The 7720-nt window shown below is 39.4% G+C and overlaps 1 long non-coding RNA gene across 1 annotated transcript; it reads right to left on the bottom strand.

Moving 5' to 3' along the window:
• Positions 1–4777: 4777 nt before the first annotated feature.
• Positions 4778–7500, bottom strand: LOC144888425 (uncharacterized). Its single transcript, XR_013620999.1, has 3 exons — positions 7388–7500; positions 6364–6461; positions 4778–4820 (listed from the first exon to the last, which is right to left on the bottom strand). It is a non-coding gene; the product is annotated as an uncharacterized LOC144888425 (long non-coding RNA).
• Positions 7501–7720: the final 220 nt, after the last annotated feature.

Raw genomic sequence — 7720 nt, forward strand, 5'->3', positions numbered from 1 at the left:
CGTCTTCAAATTAAGTTAATTGGATGAAAATTGTCAATTTTAGAAATTCGTCCTATGTTGACATTTTGGCCTATGTTGACCTCAAAAATAGTTGGTGGTTGGTTTCAGTAAGCTGATATGCAAATCCTATTCAGATTTCAAGTCAATCGGATGAAAATTGAGGATTTTAGAAATTCCGGAAAAGTGGTTGACCTCAGGCCTATGTTGACCTTTTGGCCTATTTTGATCTCAAAAATAGTTGGTGATTGAATTCAGTTTGCGGATATGAAAATCCTATTCAAATGTAAAGTCAATTGGATGAAAATTGAGGAGTTTAGAAATCTGGGCTATGTTGACCTTTTGGCCTATGTTGACCTCAAAAATAGTTTGGGGTTTAATTCAGTTTGCTGATATGCACATCGTCTTCAAATTTTAAGTTAATCGGATGAAAATTTACAATTTTAGAAATCTGGCCTATGTTGACCTTTTGACCTCAAAAATATATAGGACTTTGTCGGACCACGAACTCTATCATTTGGTTACGTATCGTGAAGATCGGGTTAAAATTGTGACCTGTAGGCAAGTATAAGTGAGCGGACAGACAAACACACACGCAAACCGGAGTGATCAATATACTTATCGAAAAAAAAAAAATTGCCAAGTAACAAACAAGGGTAAACACAAGACAGGCAGGGGTAAAAACATAACCTCCATCCGCCTTTGGTGGTGGAGGTAACAAGACAAGGGGATAGAAGGAGAATACCCCAACTATACCAAGTTTGAAGGGGATAGAAAGGATCTCATGAGAGAGAGAGATGGGGAGAAAACTCTGAAATCAGAAAGTTAGATGGGTGGGGTTATGAAAGGTTAATGGGGGTAATAAAGATCATGGGTCAGGATGGAGGATGCCATGGGGTGGCGGTTCACTGCCTGCGTGAAGTCCTGGAGGAAAGAGGGAGATAGAACAGCCTCTAGTAGGCGGCTCTATAGGTACGGGAGAAGTGAGGAATGCTAGAGTTGAGTTGTAAAGTCAGCCTGGATTATGGAAGTTTAACCAGGAGGGGTTATTGGAAGAACGCATGCATCCTTGAGTTGCTGTGGAAGGTCGGAGGACCAAGAGAACAGAGTGAGCAATGTTGAAGACGAGACGGTTGAAAACAGAGACCACCGACCTGCCTGCGATGTGAGGGCAACAGACCTTGCACTTCGGCCTCATCACAGGAGATTCCAATAATTTTGAACGCTTTCGATTCCAGGTCATGCTGCCTTGTGGGTAGGGTTAGACACGTTGACGTTACCCAGAAGGCAACAGGACCTGTGAGATGCACGTTTACACGTAAACATCGATACATTACCCATAAGACAATTTTCCCGAATCACAGCTCACCTCCTCTCATTTGTTACCTCCGCCACAAAAGGTGCATGGAGATTGTTTTCACGTCTGTCTGTCTGTCTGTTTATCTGTCTGTGAACATGATATCTGAAAAAGTTTTGGACGCATTCTGCCAAAATTTCTTGGAGAGGTCGGGTTTGTGACAAGGACGAAATGATTGGAAATTGGTGAAGATCCGGATCTGTAACCGAGAATTTTTAGAGTGATTCTTCACCATTGGGAGATAGGGATGAACAATATATAACAAGATATCTCAAAACATTGTGTATGGATTTGGACGAAATTTGGTGGACAGGTTAGGTGTGTGACACGGTAAAAACTTGATTCGATATCGGTGAAGATCCGGATACGGCGATTTTTTAAAATTCTTCACGTGATTATTTCCCATTGTGGGATGGGGCCAAAAACGATATACAGTCATGTGAAAAAGTAAGTACACCCCATGTAAAGTTTTGACTTTTTCAACATATTTCAACATACAGCTATTTGATCTTCATTTCAACAATATTGATAGATAAAGGTGATATAATATAACAAATATCATGATACATTTACATTTTGTAGTCCATTGCATAATTTAAATAAACATAAATGCAAATTTCGCATGTGGAAAAAGTAAGTACACCCCTACATTTACCACTACTTCAAATACCTAAAATTAGAATCAGGTGCACCAGCTCAGGTGCAAATGATTAGAACATCGTTACAGAGGATCTTGGAGGAACCTGTCTTATTTAAACCTCAGACATTTAGTTTGGTTTGCTCTTTGTTGTTGAAGTGTGCGGCGTCACCATGCCTAGATCAAAAGAGCTCTCTGAGGCCTTCAGAAAGAAGGTCATAGATGCCTACGAGTCTGGGAAGGGATTTAAAAATGATCTCCATACAATTTGAAATCAATCATTCGACTGTCTGGAAGATCATCTACAAGTGGAGAAGATTCCAAACAACTGCCAACTTGTTCAGGCCAGGCCGCCCCAGCAAGTTCAGCCCGAGAGCAGACTGCAAGATGCTGAAAGAAGTCTCTAGGAACCCCAGAATATCACCACGGGACCTGCAGGTAGCTCTTGCCACTGTTGATGTCAAAGTGCACGAGTCTACCATTAGAAAGAGGCTCCACAAATTTGATCTACATGGGAGGTGTGCCAGGAGGAAACCTTTGCTGTCCAGAAAGAACATCAGGGCAAGACTAAAGTTTGCCAATGAACACTGAGGCAAAGACCAGCACTTCTAGAACAATGTGCTCTGGACAGATGAGTCAAAGGTAGAGCTATTTGGCCACAGTACCAGAAGACATGTTTGGCGAAAACCAAAGACAGCATTTGACCACAAGAACCTGAGGGGATAGAACTGTAAAGCATGGTGGTGGAAATATTATGGTTTGTGGCAGCTTTGCTGCATCAGGGCCTGGGCAGCTCACCATCATAGAATCCACTATGAATGTGCTTGAGGATAATGCGAGGCCATCTGTCGGAAATTTGAAGCTCAACCGAAGGTGGACCTTGCAACATGACAATGACCCTAAACATACCAGTAAATCCACCAAGGAATGGCTGAAAAGAAAGAAATGGAGGGTTCTGGAATGGCCAAGTGAAAGCCCGGATCTAAATCCCATCGAGATGTTGTGGGGGGATTTGAAACGAGCTGTGCATGCAAGAAACCCCTCAAACATCGCACAGCTGAAAGAATTCTGCATGGAGGAGTGGGCAAAAATTTCTCCCAGTTGCCGTCAGAGACGGGTAGACAGTTATAAGAAACGCCTACTTGAGGTTGTTTCTGACAAAGGGGGCAATACCACCTATTAGAGCCAAGGGTGTACTTACTTTTTCCACATGCGAAATTTACATTTATGTTTATTTAAATTATACAATGGACTACAAAATGTAACTGTTTCATGATATATGTTATATTATATCACCTTTTTCTATCAATATTGTTGAAATGAAGATCAAATAGCTGTATGTTGAAATATGTTGAAAAAGTCAAAACTTTACATGGGGTGTACTTACTTTTTCACGTGACTGTATAACATGATATCTCAAAAAGTTGTGGATGGATTGACAAAACTTGGTGGATGAATTGGGTCGGTGACAATAACAAGCCAATTAGATTTGTGTTCAGGTCGAGATCCAGATCCAGCCTATCAGTGGATACAAAACGTAAACTGTTCAGCCTGGTGGAGGTATGCTCTCTACCGAGTGTCATTCTAGTTCCTCTTTTTTCCCCGTCCCGTGGAATCAACTTCTACATTCTCTTCAATCGCATTCTCACTCCAGGTCTTCAACAAGACAACCATTCACCACCATCTCAGATCGTCCGCCATCCCAAACCATTATATTTTTCTACCCTCGTTAACCCGCTCCCCACCTCCTTCCAAATTTCTAGATTTTCCTTCCTGAGAGTTTACTTCTGTTTCCATCTTGTCCGCCCCATGTATCCTCCCTTACCCCTCTTCCCTCTGCACAACCCATTATTTGTCCAAGTATCCCTCCATTTTGTCGTTCACCCCTGCTGCTGGTGTTTCCCGCCACGTTCTACTGTCCTTTTGTTCTGTTGTGTCCTGACCCATTCAGTATTTTCTCTTTTCCACAAGCATTGACCTTGCATACCAAAAATAGCCAGCAAGATCTGTGAGGTGCCCATTAACTCAAAAGTAAGCTAAACTCAGTATATGCATTACCATTTTGCGACATATGCTATCTGTTTAAATGCAAGCTGTTGGAAAAACCAATTGCAAATTTTCAACATGAGTATTTCTGAAAGTTGAGAATTCCTGAAAGTGTTGTTGTAGCTGAAAGTGTTGTAGCAACTGAAAGTTGAGAATGTTATTCTGAAAGTTGAAAATTCCAAAATTCCATGAAAATTCCAGAAAATTCCAGGACTCAAACCTTGCAGGACATTTTTCTGCCTTACAATGTGCAAGAGCAATGAGCACTGTCCATGTTCTTAACATATCGCAAAACAAAATGCAAACCCACTAACAATAAGGTTACTATGGCAACTCAACTTATTTATTCTCTCTATTAACATGTGCAACCTTGTTTAAAAGTCAGATTTGTTTATCTCTCCTGATAAATGTAAAGTTTCACAAAAAAATCCAGGTTGGAAAATATTTAACAAAATACTATAAAAGTAACAGCAAAAAAATTATACAACTGGCAAAGATTGTAATAATAATAAATTATTTACATCATCCACTCCACCAGGTACAAAAGGTACCATGGCGGTGAAGACAGAGGGATAAAATCGTGCTGATGTTTACTCGATGGACCGACTCCCGAGAGGAAGCTGAAAATAACTTGGGGCCTGCGGACTCCCAGGAGATAGCTGCGGCGATGTGCTGTTCATGAGCCTCCACTTCAACTCCTCTTTCTCCATCGAAAGCCTTTCATTGGTCTTGGACTCTTGCTCCAAAGAATGCTGCAGAACAGCCTGCTCGGAAGATAACTTCCTGTCGGGATAATCATCACAACACACAATTGCAAGTGTATCCCAGCATTGCTCACAACCTATTATTAATTAATTTTCACATTCTTCCATCTTATTTTTCAAGCTCCTGTTGTTGGTATTAAATATTTTTAACTCATCATTTCTTGTCATATTTCCTTCTTCCCTACTCCTACCATTTTTCTGTTGCAAGTGCTTCCGTCCTTTCTATCCAAAAAAAGATATTCAGAAAAGGTGAAGATTCTAGTTCCACAGGACTATGTTGACCATAGGTCATATAACCATATAACCATAACCCATGACCATATAACCATATAACCATAACCCATAACCATATAACCATATAACCATAACCCTAACCCTTATTCAATTCTCAATTCCCACTGCAAACATTCCTGCACACATCCTATTTAGGCTCCGCCAATATTTCTTAACGCATTCCTCTCGTCTCCTGAAATGCTTCCAACTGATTTGGCCTTACCACACGCACCATTTCAACCACCGGTTGATGTTTGTGGCTTTGACCGTTAAGTTTGTTCCCTTTCCTCTAAATTCATGTAAATTTGATGGAGTGGTGTAAATTGTCTGTTTGTCCGTTTGAACAAAATATCTCAAAAAGTTGTGGACGGATTCGGACGAAATTTGGCAGAGATGTAGCGTATGTGACAAGGACGAAATGATTCGATTTTGGTGAAGATCCGGATTCGTATCCGGCTATTAAAAATTTAAAGTGATTCTTCATTGGGAGATCGGGCCAAACACGATACATAGCAGGATATCTCAAAAGTTATGGACGGATTTGGACGACATTTGGCAGAGATGTAGCGTATGTGACAAGGAAGAAATGATTAGATTTTGGTGAAGATCCGGATTTGGATCCAGCTACTAGAATTTTAAAAATGATTCTTCACCATTGCGAGATCGGGCCAAAAACGATACATAGCAGGATATCTCAAAAGGTTGTGGACGGATTTGGACGAAACTCGGTGGACCGGTTGGGTGTCTCACAAGGACGATTCTATTCGATTTTGGTGAAGATCTGAATATGGATTCGGATATGAGAATTATTTAATTTTGTCAGTGATTCTTCACCATTGGAAGATAGGAAAAAAACAATGCATAGCCGGATATCTCAAAAAGTTAAGGATGGATTTTAACAAATCTTGTTGGACAGTTGTGTGTGTGACAATGAATAATTGATTCAATTTTGGTGAAGATCCAGATCCGGATCCAGCTTGTAGAATTTTTTAAAGTGATTTTTCACCATTGAGTGATTTTGGCGAAACAGGCGGAGCTATGCTCTCTACTGGGTGCCGTTCTTGTTTAATAAAGGTACCAAAGAAGGATTGGGGAACTGTAGACCTATTAGCATGACTTCAGTTGGAGGGAAGTTGTTGAAGACATTAAGATTGAGTTGTTGTTGGAGAGTTTGGTAACACCAAAAAGCTCATTTGAGAATCCTTAATTGCATTACCATGATAGATCATGGCTAATTAATTTAAAATGTTAGTCTGAAATACATTTGAAACAGCTATTTTTACATGTACCTTTGCAACTCCATGCTTTTGTGCATACGAGCCAAGACATTCTCGTAGTTTTGCTGCAAGACCTGCAGCTTCCGATGGAGAATTTGCTTCTCATCGACCTGCAAATAAATTCATTTTGTAACTGGAACGGCACTCTTTGCCACCAAATTTGATTTAATTCCCTTCAGCTGTCCTCAAGTATCACAATTTTACCTGAGATGACCTCTGACCTTTTGACCTTTGATGCCAAAATCTAATCAGTTCATCTTTGCATTATAATATATATTTATACTAATTTTGATCAAAACCTCATCACTGGTTCACTAAGTTAGCTCAGTAACATAATTTTTATCTAACGGGACCTCTGACCTTTGATCTCTTGACCCCATAATCTAATCCGCTAATCTTTACATCCATATACATATTAGTACCAAGTTTTACTTAGTTCCCTTCAACCGTTCTTAAGTTATCGCAGTAACGAAAACTTATTACAAACTCTGACCTTTGACCTCTTCGTACCAACATCTCATCAGTTAATCTTTGAATCATAATATAATCTTATACCAAGTTTGGTCAAAATTACTGGTTCACAAGTTAGCTAAGTAACAGAATTTTTACCGAATGGGGCCTTTGACCTCCTGACACTGTAATCTAATCCGTTCATCTTTGCATCATTATACATACATTATACATACATGTACCAAGTTTGAAGAAGATCTTTTTCAGCCGTTCTCAAAGTTATTGCAGTAACGAAAACTTATCATGGACGACCGCTTGGACAGACGGACGGAAGGAAGCATGGACAGCGGGACGGTCAACCCGAAAACATAATGCCTCCGGCGACATCACCGACAGAGACAAAAAAAAAAAAATAATAATAATAATTATCTATCATTATTATCATATTATTATTATTATCTGTTATCATATTATATTTATTTTTATTATTTATTACTATTATTTATTATCTAATCTATCTAATTTATTTATATTTATTTTTCTATTATTTATTATGAGATGGCACACAAGTATGAAAAAAATTAACCTCTCTCTGCAGATCGTGCACCATTTTGTCCTTATTGTGAAGTTGTTGTGTACGAATGTCAATCACCGCTTGCAAACTGCTCAGCTCATTCTGCAAATGTTGCAGCTCACTTGATGGCGAATTTGACTGAAACATAAGCAGAAGTGTGAGGGTTGGAACAATAAAAGAATGTAATGTAATGGATGAAACAAATCAAGCAGGTTCAATCAAATAATCACATTTAAATTTGTCGAAAAACACAAACGGATGCTAGATCTATCTATAATTCCAGTAATCTCTGTACGTTTGTACGTTTGTACGTTTGTACGTTTGTTTGTCTGTGACCGCTGTTTC

This window comes from Myxine glutinosa, chromosome 12 (assembly GCF_964187855.1).
Source record: "Myxine glutinosa chromosome 12, kmMyxGlut1.1, whole genome shotgun sequence".
Classification (NCBI taxonomy): Eukaryota; Metazoa; Chordata; class Myxini; order Myxiniformes; family Myxinidae; genus Myxine; species Myxine glutinosa.